This window comes from Oryctolagus cuniculus, chromosome X (assembly GCF_964237555.1).
Source record: "Oryctolagus cuniculus chromosome X, mOryCun1.1, whole genome shotgun sequence".
Classification (NCBI taxonomy): Eukaryota; Metazoa; Chordata; class Mammalia; order Lagomorpha; family Leporidae; genus Oryctolagus; species Oryctolagus cuniculus.
The window spans coordinates 43,414,297-43,428,880 of record NC_091453.1 but is presented as its reverse complement, the minus strand read 5'-3'; the positions used below and the strand labels follow the sequence as shown (position 1 = coordinate 43,428,880).

General features: G+C 41.3%; 1 protein-coding gene across 6 annotated transcripts in view; it reads left to right on the top strand.

Annotated features, from left to right (window-relative positions):
- LOC100358984 (vascular endothelial growth factor receptor kdr-like) overlaps window positions 1-14,584 on the top strand; it is a 291,681-nt gene that overhangs the window by 51,133 nt on the left and 225,964 nt on the right. The window lies entirely within an intron of this gene.

The following is a 14,584-nucleotide window of genomic DNA, read 5'->3' as shown; positions in this document are numbered from 1 at the left end:
TCTTGGCTGTACTGAAGTTTTCTGGATGACTATAAAGGCATGAAGTATACTTACAGACCAAAAGCAAATACATAGTGTATGATTGATAATTGGGGTGCAGCATTTAAGAGTTGAGCCAGCAACTTGATCCAAAAGATTCTACTCATAGACAAGGCAAGAATCAGAATTTGAATATAGAACTCAGTACAGATGGTCTTCCATTTGTGATAGTTTGACTTAAAAATTTTCAACTGTACAGTGGTGTGGAAATTAAATGCATTCAGTAGAAACTGAACTTTAGGTTTTGAATTCTGTCTTTTCCCAGGATAGCAATATGCAGCAAAAACACTCTTATAAAACTGCCAGTAGCAGCAGCCCCAGGTGCCAGTCAATCACACAATCACAAAGATAAAAAACCAATATTCTACAGTTTATGAGTTGCTGAGCTATGATGTTCAGTAGGTTAGGTGTATTAAATGCACTTCGACTTAAGATATTTTCAATTTATGATAAATGTATTGGGATGTAACTCCATTTTTTAATTTTTATTTAATAAATATAAATTTCCAAAGTACAGCTTATGGATTACAATGGCATCCCCCCCCATAACTTCCCTCCCACCCACAACCCTCCCCTTTCCCGCTCCCTCTCCTCTTCCATTCATATCAAGATTCATTTTCAATTCTCTTTATATACAGAAGATCAGTTTAGTATATATTAAGTAAATATTTCAACAGTTTGCACCCACATAGAAACACAAAGTGAAAAATACTGTTTGAGTACTCGTTATAGCATTAAATCTCAATGTATAGCACATTAAAGACAGAGATCCTACATGAGGAGTAAGTGCACAGTGACTCCTGTTGTTGACTTAACAATTTGACACTCTTGTTTATGGCATCAATCCCCCCAGGCTCTTGTCATGAGTTGCCAAGGCTATGGAAGCCTTTTGAGTTCAGTGACTCTGATCATATTTAGACAAGATCGTAGTCAAAGTGGAAGTTCTCTCCTCCCTTCAGAGAAAGGTACCTCCTTGTTTGAAGACCTGTTCTTTCCACTGGGATCTCACTTGCAGAAATCTTTCATTTAGGTCCTCTTTTTTTTTTTTTGCCAGAGTGTCTTGGCTTTCCATGCCTGAAATACTCTCATGGGCATTTCAGCCAGATCCGCATGCCTTAAGGGCTGATTGTGAGGCCAGAGTGCTGTTTAGGACATCTGCCATTCTATGAGTCTGCTGTGTATCTCGCTTCCCATATTGGATCGTTTTCTCCCTTTATTATTCTATCGGTTAGTATTTGCAGATACTAGTCTTGTTTATGTGATCCCTTTGACTCTTAGTCCTATCATTATGATCAATTGTGAACAGAAATTGATCACTGGGACTAGTGAGATGGCATTGGTACATGGCACCTTGATGGGATTGAATTGGAATCCCCTGGTATGTTTCTAACTCTACCGTTTGGGATGTAACTCCATTTTAAGCCAAGGAGCATCTATATTTACATTATTAGTGCATTATCAATAAGAAAATATAACTGGGTACAGATTTTCTCTAATAAAGAAGTTTATATAATTGGGGCTTAATATAGAAAATTAACAGAAAAGACTGGAAGCAAGCAGTCCAGAGCTCTTCTACATAAGCTTGTCCTGTAATTGTGTATTTGGCATCTCCAGGGTACTCTGGCCTTGTCTACATAGTTTACCACCACATGTAAATTTCAGCTATAGGAAAAAGGGAAGAAGAGGCAATGCTAAAGCAGACACCTTTCCTTAAAGATTTACTCATGAGAAAGAAGGACACACACACACACACACACAGCATGAGCAAGAGTGAGAAAGATGTATCTTCTGTCTACTGGTTCACTTCCCAAATGGCCACAACATTCAGGTCTGGACCAGGCTGAAGCCAAGGGTGAGGAATTCCATATGAGTCTCCACGTGCCTGGCCAGGGCCGAAGTACTTGGGCTATCATCTTCCACTGCCTGATACCTTTCCTTAAAAGAATAATTTGGAGCAATTCAAATCCATGTGTTTGTTTTTTTTTTTGGGGGGGCATCCATTTTGTCAGAAGTTGATCATAAATGTCTACTTCTTGTGGTAAGGGAAATGTGGAAATTTAATGTTATTTTGGACATTCATGTATCAGTTAGAAACTCCATTACTGTGATAGAGCACGGATATCAAGACTTGCCACAAAGGGCTAACTACAGACCAAATGACTGATTGTGGGATCCTGAATGTACATCTTTGAGGGTATTGTCCCTGATACCTTTCAGAAAAACTGTTGCATTTTCCTTTGACTTACTAATTTAGTGAGGGTCAAAACAAATAGTGGCAGGATTTCAGCTAAAAGTTTTTCTGCACTCACAAGGCCCATTCTCTCAAACCAACACTGTCTTGCAAGCAAGTCAACATGGGCCTACTAATGCCTTGGCCCTCTGAAATTGCATTTTGTTTTCTTCTTTTTTAACATTATTTTATTTATTTGAAAGGTGGAGCGAGAGCAAGAGCAAGAGAGAGAGAGAGAGAGAGAGAGAGATATTCCATCTGATGGTTCACTCCCCAAATGGCCACAATGGCTAAGGTTGGGCCAGGCCAAAGCCAGAAGCCCAGAACTCCATCTGGATCTCTCACATGGGTGCAGAGACCCAAATACTTGATCCATCCTCTGCTGCTTTTCCCAGGCTCATTAGCAGGGGGCTAGATTAAATTGGACTTGAAGTTGTGCCCAAATGGGATGCTGGCATTACAGGCTGTGGTTAGCCCACTGCACCACAACCTGGTACCTTCCACCCCCCCCCCCTTTTTTTTAAAGATTTACTTTATTTTATTTATTTGAAAGGCAGAGCTACACACAGAGAGGGAGACAGAGAGAGAGAGAGATATCTTTGTTTTCCTTATTTGTCATATCACATAAACTATAATTTTTGTTTAGGTCCATATCAATTTATAGTTGACTGTAGATGTTCTTAGCTCTTGGACTGTTTTCAATTTTAAATCTCTCATGCAAATCATACCATATCAACCATATTCCTTCCTTCTTCCCAATCCTTCTTCCTCTTCCTTTCCACTCACCTCCTCTATCGATAAGGCTGGTTGATCTAGAACTCAGGACTCTGATAAGTAAGAGTCTCTCTGTTTTCATGTGCCATCTCCCTCTAGACACTGCTGTGGGAAAGCACAAGTTCTACTTGTAGATGGAGACAATGGGGCTGAGTAATGAACTGTTGAGGGAAGAAGTTAATGGTCTAGAAGAATGCCTCCAAGTCAATTGTGTATTTTCCCATAACTATAGCTGTCTTTGGAAACAGGCCCCCCCCTCCTTTCCAGGGCGTTACCTTTGTCAAGAAAGCAAGATCGTTTTAACCCTGGCATGGAATCTAGGGGGGATATATATGCACACTTGCTCCACTTCGTGAGCCTGTAACACTTTGGTGTGTTAGTAAGAAAGGTTTTCTTTAGAGATCACAAAATCTAGCTGGTCTAGTTCTCTTCCTTTTCTATAAAAAAGAAAGGAAACTATGAGTAAGGAAAATGTGGTGCAAAGGACAAGGGGTGTGCTGTATCTGAGATCACACAGGCTGTTAGGAGCCGGGTCTGGCCTAGAAGACAGGCCTTTTGACACATAAAGACTAACTTGAATTGAGTGCTTCTATGAATCAGGTACTTTCTAAGCACTTTGTACATATTAACCTATTAAAACCACACAATTGCCTTATCCAGTGGGTGCTATTATTTATAATCTCTATTTTACAGATTAGGAAACCAAGGCATGGATTGGCTAATTAATTTTTCCACAATCTCAGAGCTAATAGATGGGAGAGTCAGAATTCAAGTCTAGGGAGGTGGCTCTAGAACTTTATATTCTTGCTTTCTTGTTTATTTGACAGGTAAAGTCCTAGGCAGCGAGAGAAAGAGAGAGAGAGAGACAGACAGACAGACAGACAGAGAGAAAGGTCTTCCTTCCGTTGGTTCACTCCCCAAAGGGCCACTTCTTAATATATACTAAATTGATCTTCTGTATATAAAGAGAATTGAAAATGAATCTTGATGTGAATGGAAGGGGAGAGGGAGCGGGAGGTAGGAGGGTTGCGGTGGGAGGGAAGTTATAGGGGGGAAGCCATTGTAATCCATAAGCTGTACTTTGGAAATTTATATTCATTGAATAAAAGTTAAAAAATCCTAAAAAAATAAAATAAAATGTACTTAACTGAATCCTGCTGATCTCAGGAAAGTTCCAACCCATAGCCCATCTGAGAGAAGCAGCACAGATTCTGTGAGATGGAACCATAGTAAAAGATACACTTTGGGCTCATTGCTGCCGCACAGAATCCATCAGCCTGCTTTGTCTTCTGCTTGGTGGCAATGGCAGTACTTATGCGATGCTCTCCACGAACGGAGGTCTTGGCCCACAAGGCTGTGACATGTGGGGAACAATTCACAGTGAGTTTTAGTTTATATTGTTGCTTGGAAGCATTATTTTAAGAAAAGTGAAGAGATACAGTTATCTGCATGCTTCAAAAATTCTATAAATGCACTCGTTCATTCTTAGGTGACATAGGCCTCTCTTGAGTACAGAGAAAGAAAAGGAAGTGTAAGACCTAAATGGATAGCCAGTGGAGGCAGGGGAGAAAGGAGGCTACTTCTGTGCATCTCTGGAGTGCCATTGTTAAGAAATTCCCCTCTCTACTCCCCCAGCTTCCTGCATGGTGTTTCCTCCTTATTAGCAATTTATACCCCAAGAAAGCTTTCCCTATACAAGGTCAGGAAAGCGTTTGTCTGACCTTGGCCTGTGATTAACAAGAAAGAAAATTTCTGTCTAAGCAGCATCTTTAGAAGCACGTACATTTTCTTGCTGCTGATGTATTAGCAACCCAGGCTTGGCTTTTCTTCTTGACAAGTGTTATCATGAAGGGGTGGAGGTGAGTCTTTCCCATCACTGGTAGCCCTAGAGTTTGCGGTATGATTTTACAGAGCTTTAGTGTCAAATCCAGGAGGAAATGACTTTTCAGGGAGGTGAATGTATGTGTAGTGGAAAGAACTTTGTCTGAGGCTCCTTTGTTCCTTCAGTCTTTTCAACTCCAAATCCTCATGTATCTATGGGAGTTACCAGTGCTTCAGTTTCACTCTTTTTCCATATGTATAATTCTCATAGCATCAAAGTAGGCTAGGAATGATCAGAGACAGGACTGGCATTCAGTCACAATGTACTTGTCTACACCTATTAGTTGGCCACTAACAAGTTAGTACATTATACTATACTGGTTGGAAATCAAGTGTGTAAGTCAGATCATAGTACTACCACTTATTAAGTGTTTTGGAAAATTTAACCTCTTTGTCTTCTTTTTATTGTTGGTAAAATAAGAGCAGTAGCAGTACCTATTGATATTTGTAAAGCCCTTGATGAATGCTTATTATTCTTGAATGATGTTCTCTTTTGTTATCCTTTTTTTTTTTTACATCTTTTTAATTTTTGACAGGCAAAGTAAGAGTGAGAGAGAGAGACAGAAAGAAAGGTCTTCCTTTCATTGGTTCACCCCACAAATGGCTGCCACAGCTGGCGCTGAAGCCAGGAGCCAGGTGCTTCTTCGTGGTCTCCCATGCGGGTGCAGGGGTCCAAGCACTTGGGCCATCCTCCACTGCACTCCTGGGCCACAGCAGAGAGCTGGACTAGAAGAAGAGCAACTGGGACAGAATCCAGAGCCCTGACCAGGACTAGAACCCAGGGTGCCGGTGCTGCAGGCAAGGATTAGCCTAGTGAGCCGCAGCGCCGACCTTGTTATCCTTTTTGCTTGGTCCCCATGTCAATGCTTCAAATTCATGTCAAAATTCTTCTATTTCAGATTACTGGATTCTAGCTATAGACTTTTCCTAAAATTGTATCTTTCTTTTAGTTCAGGAAAAATCTAGAAATGAGGTTTGTATTCCCTTGTTTACTCTCCTTCATACATTTTCCTTTTAGCTTGTTCATATCTTTAAAATACAGTTTCTCTAGAAGCCCAGGTTCTTGTTCTTTTTTCTTACAAAGACACACATCCAAAAGGAGCAGCATGACCAGACTCCAGATCTTCATAATTTATCCAATAATACATCTAAAGCCTAGGTAAATTTTGATTATTTTGGCTCTATACAAATTAGAATTGTACTCTTATGAATGAATTCTGAATTTTGAGGCAGAGGGATCAGACAAAGCCCAAATGTGCCCATGTTCTCTCCCCACTTGTCATTCATATAAAATTTGGGAAATATTTTAGCAAGCAAGGTAACTGCCAGTCCCCTTTCTCCTTGATTTCTGAGGTTTCCTTCCATCACCTGCAACATGAAGAAACTATTAGTTAACAGAATGACATTACAGAAAACCTGAGCAAGTTCATGGTGAACAGAGAAAGAGCAAGGGATCAGCAGAAAGGGCAGGGTCAGTAAATGGGGCATGACATAGGGAATCATCACCCCCAACATTAGAAAGATGTACTCATTTCTCCCCCCTTTAATTGTCCTCTGCAGTAGGTACATGGACTGACATAAGAGGGTGAATATAAATAGCAGAAAGTGAACCTGACTAGAGTCAGATATCCTAGCTTTGAATTTAGTTTGTTGTTTCTGCTAACTTGTAGTATAGCTTTCAGGCAAGGTCACTTCTGAGTCTTTATCTCATAAGCAAAGTGGAACAATAATGTTTCTTCATGGAGATGCTGTAAGTAACTTATGAAAATGTCTATATAATGTGCTTGACAAGACAGAGTACTAAGTCCAATATGAGAATGACGCCTTACTCCATTTCGTGTAGCCCAGAGAAGGAATTTGTGATGATTTCTCTCTCCCCTCCCTGTGTGTAAGTGTGCATCAGTGTATATGCACTTGTGTGGTTAAATCTTCCCTATATAAAACAGACTGTGTTCCAGGCATAATGAGCTCATCATCTGATCTAACTTCTCCCAACAGACAAGGCAAATTCCCCCAGAAAATAGGAGCTAGGAAACATGAACAGTGTAATTGAAGAATTCTTATTTCTACAAAAGCAGTATCAAACACAAAACCAACAGTTACACTGGGCTACCATCCTATATGGAATACGAGTGCTCTGAGGAATCGTGAAACTAACCCTCACTCTATTCTCCACATCTTTATTCACATATGGACCCAAGGTTATGAGGCAGATCCTTAAAACTGGATAGTGATGGGGCCAGCGCTGTGGTGTTAGCGGGTAAAGCCATGGCCTGCAGTGCCGGCATCCCGTATGGGCGCCAGTTCGAGTCCTGGATGCTCCACTTCTGATTTAGCTCTCTGCGATGGTCTGGGGAAGCAGTAGAAGATGTCCCAAGTCCTTGGGCCCCTGCACCTGAATGGGAGACCCAGAAGAAGTTCCTGGCTCCTGGATTTGGATCGGCACAGCTCTGGCTGTTGTGGCCAATTGGGGAGTGAACCAGCAGATGGAAGACATCTCCTGCTCCCTCTCTGCCTCTCCTCTCTCTGTGTAATTCTGACTTTAAAATAAATAAATAAATCATTTTAAAAAAGTGGGTAGTGATGATAATTGTGGAAATTAATGGGCACTGAGATAAAAAAATCAAGGGAAACATTGCTGTTAGAATAATAATATAATATGGCCGGCGCCGCGGCTCACTAGGCTAATCCTCCACGTAGCGGCGCCGGCACACCGGGTTCTAGTCCCGGTTGGGGTGCCGGATTCTGTCCCGGTTGCCCCTCTTCCAGGCCAGCTCTCTGCTGTGGCCAGGGAGTGCAGTGGAGGATGGCCCAGGTGCTTGGGCCCTGCACCCCATGGGAGACCAGGAAAAGCACCTGGCTCCTGGCTCCTGCCATCGGATCAGCGCGGTGTGCCGGCCGCAGCGCGCCGGCCGCGGTGGCCATTGGAGGGTGAACCAACGGCAAAGGAAGACCTTTCTCTCTGTCTCTTTCTCTCTCACTGTCCACTCTGCCTGTCAAAAAAAAAAAAAAAGAATAATAATATAATAGCACTCAATGAATAAAAAACATCTTTTTCAATATATTTTCATTTAATCTTTAACATGAATCTATGTGTGTTTATTATTATCCCATTACATTTATATGAGGCATTTGTGGCAGAGTTAGTAAATGGTGCACCTAAGTCACAAGTCTAGGTGATCTGTTTTACAGTCTCTCTCTCTCTCTTTTTTTTTAAGATTTATATATTTATTTGAAAGGCAGAGTTACAGAAAGGCAGAAGGAGAGAGAGAGGTCTTCCATTCGCTGGTTCACTCCCTAGATGGCTGCAATAGCTGGAGCTGCACCCATCCAAAGCCAGGAGCCTGGAGCTTACCCTAGGTCTTTCCATACTGGTGCAGGGGCCCAAGAAATTGGGACATCTTCTACTGCTTTCCCTGACCATAGTAGAGAGCTGGATCAGAAATGGAGCAGCCAAGACTGAAACCAGTGCTCATATGGGATGCCGGCACTGCAGGCCGTGGCTTTACCTGCTAAGCCACAGCTCTGGCCCCAAGCCTGTTTTAAACTTCTATATTAGCTGCAATGAATTACTGAAACTCTTCAAAATATATTGCCAGTCTTTTTCATGAACATTTATGTAATGAATGGTTACTCTCCTTTTTGGGCTCCCCAAATTTTTTTTCATACCTTTCCTAGCACTTAGCATATATAATACTGTCCTTGGTCGACATCTCTTTTTATCAGTAGACGGGACAGGGATCATGTCTGAAGCCTTCATTGCTTTCATAATATCACCAGAATGTGATGCATTCCTTGAGTTGGTCATGGGACAGTCTCTGATAGATGTGTTGGAACAGAGACTACCAAGTGCACTAAACACAGCCCCCAACATCAGGTAGATTCCAATCTCTATGAGGGCTAGACATAGGAAATATGGAATTCTCCATCTCATGAGACAGAGGGAACCTATGATTATGCTCTCATAGTATGTTGCTGGAATCTCAGAGAAAGGATTAAATAAATCTTACTAGAACTTAAATAAAAAAGATAGGAGATTGAAGGTTCTTAACACAAAGAATTGATAAATGTGATGCAAATGCTATTTACCTTGATTTTATCATTATGCATTGTTTAAATATATGGAATTGTCACACTGTGTCTCCTAAATATGTATAGCTATAAAACATAAATAACAAAAAATGTTTTTAGGAATATTGCTATGGGATGTAATGTGAGATAATGCTATTATGAAACTGAATTCAATTTTAGTTTCATTTTAGCCACATTGCTTGAGTATTTTGACACTAGGGTAGTTGCCCTGGACTTGTGAAAAGGATAAGGCAAGTTTGTAGAGGCAAACAATGCAGTTTATTTATTTATTTTCATTTTTTTTTCTCCAGGAACCTTTTATTTAGGGTATACAGTCTTCATGCATTTCATAAATGCAGTTTTTGGAAGATAGTGATAGTGATTCTTCCCACTGTACCCACCCTTCCTTCCATCACTCCCACCCTTACTCTTCCCTCTCCTATTCTCATTCTTATTTTTTTTTTTTAACTAGGATCTATTTTCAATTAACTTTATATACGGGAGATAAATATACTAAGTAAATATTTCAGTTAATAGTAAGAAAATAAACTGTCCCTGCACAGTTTTTTTGATTTCTTCTGTGACCCACTGTTCATTCATTCAGGAGCATATCTCCATGTGTTTGTATATGTTTCAGAGATTCTTGAGTTGTTGATTTCTAGCTTCATTCCATTGTGGTCATAGAGGGTGCATGGTATGATTTTTATTTTTTGAATTTGCTGAAACTTGCTTTTTGGCCTGGACTGTGGTCTATTTTAAAGAAAGTTCCACATCTTCCTGTTGAATTGCTCCTTTAATCATCGCATTTGTCTCTTTTTTAACAGTTTTTGTGTTAAAGTCTATTTTGTCTGATATTAGCATGGCTACACCAGCTCTTTTTTGGTTTCTGTTTACCTGGATAAATTTTTCCACCCTTTCACTTCCAGTCCACACGTATCTTTGTTGGTGAGATGTATCTCACAGGCAGAAAATAGATAGTTTTTTTTAAATTTCATTTTCCATTCAGCCAGGCTGTATCTTTTAACTGGAGAGTTGAGGCCATTGACATTTAAGGTGACTATTGATAAGTAACAATTTGGTCCTGCCATTTTTTCATAAATATGCCTATTGCTTACTTTGGATTTTCTTTATACTGGGGTATTTTCTCTCTCACCTTTTTTCATAGTGATGACCATGTTTCTGTGTGTAGAACATCCTTAACCATCTTTTGCAAGGCTGGACGAGTGGTGACAAAGTCTTTGAATTTCTGTTTCCTATGAAAGGTTTTTATTTCAAATTCATTCATAAATGAGAGCTTTTCAGGATATAGTATTCTGGGTTGACAGTTGTTTTTTTCTCTTTAGACTTGGAAAATATCTCACTATTCTGTCCTAGCCTGTAGAGTTTCTGATGAGAAGTCAGTTGTGAGTCTAATGGGAGATCCTCTAAAAGTAATCTGGCATTTCTCTTGTGTACATTTTTGAATCTTTTCTTTATGTTTTACTGTGGAGAGTTTGACTACAATATGTCATGATGAAGATATTTTCTGGTCATATCTATTAGGAGTTCCCTGTGCTTCCTGTACTTGGATGCCTCTTTCTTTTTCCAAATTAGGGAAGTATTCTGTTATTATTTCACTAAAGAGGCCTTCTAGTTCTTTCTCTCTTTCCACACCTTCAGGAACTCTCAGTACTCATATGTTGGGTTGTTTGACAGTATCCCATAGATTTTCAACATTATTTTTTAGTTTTCTAATTTTTTTTTTTGGTCTGACCATAAAATTTCCAGAGATTTGTCTTCTAATTCCGATATTCTTTCTTCTGCCTCACTGATTCTGTTGTTAAGGCATTCCACAGCATTTTTTATTAATTCTATTAACTTCTTCATTTCTAATATTTAATTTTTATTTATCTTTAAAATCAATTTCATGAGAAAAATTTTTGTTCATTTCACATACAGATTTCTTTAGTTCATGGATTTGCTTCTGGTTACTTCTAAGTTATCCTATGATAATTTTTTTGAATTACATTTCTGGCATTTATTCAGTCTCTTCATTTTCACATTATAGTGTTGTGTTCCTTTGGCAGCATCAGGTTGTCTTCCTTATTCTTGTTTCTTGAATTGCTGTGTTTATTTTTAGGCATTTGTGGGGATAATTGCTGTTGTTTTCCAGTGATGGTTATTATCTTTGGACTATGACTCTGTGGCTCAGAGTAGCGGCTGCTCTTTCATTGTCTGAGGCATGTGCTGGGTGTGGCCAGGGAGCTCTGTTCAGTGCTCCAGAGTGAGGGTAGTATCCAAGATTATTCCCAAATTGGTTGTAGTATATCTACTCTTTTTTTTTAAAGAGGGGAAGTTTGTTCAGCTCTGTTGGCATATGGCATAGTCTTCTCTCCTATTCTCCTCCAAGGAGACCAATGTCAGGGTGCTAGCCCCAGTCAGTACAGTATTCTGCACTGCCACAAGAACTACACAAAGGATCCACACAGCATGGATATTCCAGCAGTAAATCTCACTAGGGAATCAGGGAGCCCTGAGCATGTGGAACCACCCACAGTGACTGCCCAAATACCCAGTGAACCCTGCACCCTTACACACAGCCACAGTGTTTTAACATTCACAGCACACAAGGCCCCACAACCATGAGCACACAGCTCCCTTCAATTCTCTCAGTCAGACTGAGGTATCTCCTCTTAGCTGGCTGTTGTGTGTGGACATAAGCTGGCTCAGCTGTTATGTATGTCCAAAATGGCGGCTGCCTGCTTTTAGGTAGTTACAGGATACTGGTGCCAGGTGGTTGGGAGAGAGAAATGTTGCTCCCCTCCCCCTTTTTCCCCTCTATGTTGACTGGTATACTTACCCTGACAGAGTTCCTAGCTGGACTCACACCAGGCTCTTCCTGCAGCTTTATCTCCAGTAGCTTGGGATGCTGCAGTTTGGTCTCACCTCACTCTCCAAAGCTGGTGCTGAGGCACTTGGCTGCTGGAGTCCTGAGTTGTACATGTCCACAATCTCTACATAGATTCACAGTGTCCCACTGATATTCCTGGAATTTCCTCTTCTGTTTTCTCCCTAACTTTTCTCTGAGATTGCTATCTTTCTTTTTAAAAATTATCTTCCCCTAGACTAGGGAACTAAGGTCCCTCCCTATCCCACCATTTTGGTACCAACCTGCTCTGCAAAATGCTTTTTATTGGAAACATCACATTTTTTTTTACAGGCAGAGTGGACAGTGAGAGAGAGAGAGACAGAGAGAAAGGTCTTCCTTTGCCGTTGGTTCACCTCCAATGGCTACCGCGGCCGGCGCGCTGTGGCCTGCGCACCACGCTGATCCGAAAGCAGGAGCCAGGTGCTTCTCCTGGTCTCCCATGGGGTGCAGGGCCCAAGGACTTGGGCCATCCTCCACTGCCTTCCTGGGCCACAGCAGAGAGCTGGCCTGGAAGAGGGGCAACCGGGACAGAATCCGGCTCCCCAACCGGGACTAGAACCCGGTGTGCCAGCGCTGCTAGGCAGAGGATTAACCTATTGAGCTGCGGTGCCGGCCTTCCTTTTTTTAAAGATTTATTTATTTATTTTAAAGTCAGAGTTACACAGAGAGAGGAGAGGCAGAGAGAGAGAGAGAGAGGCAGAGAGAGAGAGAGAGAGAGAGAGTGTGTGTCTTCCATCCACTGGTTCACTCCCTAATTGGCCGCAAAGGCTGGAGCTGCGCCGATATGAAGCCAGGAGCCAGGAGCTTCTTCCAGGTCTCCCACGCAAGTGCAGGGGCCCAAGGATTTGGGCCATCTTCTACTGCTTTGCCAGGCCATAGCAGAGAGCTGGATCAGAAGTGGAGCAGCCGGGTCTCAAACCAGCGCCCATATGGGATGCCGGCGCTTCAGGCCAGGGTGTTAACCTGCTGTTCCACAGCGCCAGCCCCAACATTACATGTTTTGAAGACAGTCAGACTTAAGGTTAAATCCCTGTCTTACCACTTACAGGATATCTGACTCAGAACCTCAGGTTTCATATTTGTCTTTTCACTTTACTAGACTGCAGAAAGGGAGGTACTTGTGATTGTCTCATGAATGAAAGCAAATAAAACCACTAGAATATTAGTGAACACTCAATACATATTAGTTCACTTTCACTGTAAAAGTTTGAAAATAAACAGCACTTCTTGGATTATGTTTGTAAATTGAATTTATTTTGAATAGACAATTTATTCTCATTGTATATAATTAGAAACATTCTTGGGGCTGGTGTTGGGTGCGGCAGATTAGGCCTCTGCCTGTGACCCCAGCATCACATATGAATGCTGGTTTGAGTCCTGGCTATTCTACTTCCAGCAGCTCCCTGCTATTGCCCCTGGGGAGGCAGTAGAAGATGACCAAAGTGCTTGGGCCCCTGAATCCATGTGAGAGACCTGGACGAAGCTCCTGGTCCTGGCTTTGGCCTATCCAACCTGGGCTATTGCAGCCATTTGGAGAGTGAAGCAGCTGATGGAAGAGCTTTCTGTATCTGTATCTCTTTGTATCTTTCTGTATCTCTATCTTTGTCTCTCCCTCTCCCTCTGTAATTATGCCTATCAAATAAATAAATAAATCTTTAACAAAAATGAAATATCCTCATTTGTAAGGGTACAATAAACAGGTCAACAACATCCTTAAAAATGCAGTGTAATAAACCATGGAGATGGTATTGTGGTGCAGTGGATTAAGCCAAGCCACTCCCTCTGATAGTGGCATCCCATCTTCACTCCACTTTGAGTTCTGGCCGCTCCACTTCTGATCCAGCTCCATGTTAATGCACCTGGGAAAGTAGAGGAGGATGGCCCAAGTACTTGGGCTCCTGCACCCGCATGGGAGATCCGGAAGAAGCTCCTGGCTCCTGGCTTCAGATTGGCGCAATTTCTGTTTGCTATGAAAGGTCTTTATTTCACCTTCATTCACAAATGAGATACAATATTCTGGGCTGGCAATTTTTCTTAGTACCTGGGCTATGTCTCGCCATTCCCTTCTAGGTTGTAGGGTTTCTGATGAGGAGTCTGCTGTGAGTCTAATTGGAGATCCTCTGAGAGTAATCTGACGTTTCTCTCTTGCACATTTTAGAATCTTTTCTTTATGTTTCACTGTGGTGAGTTTGATTACAACGAGTCGTGCTGAGGATCTATTTTGGTTATGTTTACTAGGGGTTCTATGAGCTTCCTGTACTAGGATGTCTATAATGAAAGAAAGCAGATCATCACTTCCTGGGGGCAGAGACATATGCAGTACAAAAGCCACTTTGTAAGAAACTGAAGCACCAACATTTGTAGAAAGCAGTTAGAGATGATGGATATATTCACTTTCTCGATTTTAGGGATGGTTTCATGAGCATACTCATGTTAAAAATGATAAAATTGTACACTTCATATGTATGCAGTTTATTGTACATCAATTATACTCAATAAAGTTATTTTAGAAACTGATTCAATGTGTCATACATTAAATATTTACTTGCTTGTGCAACAGTGAGCTGTCCAGGGTTTTCCTGATCGAATATGAGTTCTTGGTTTAGCTCTAGACCATGGGGTCTAGGTATGCTCCAGTTGTCTCATTCTCCTTGGACCAGTGAGCTACTTCCATCAAGTTC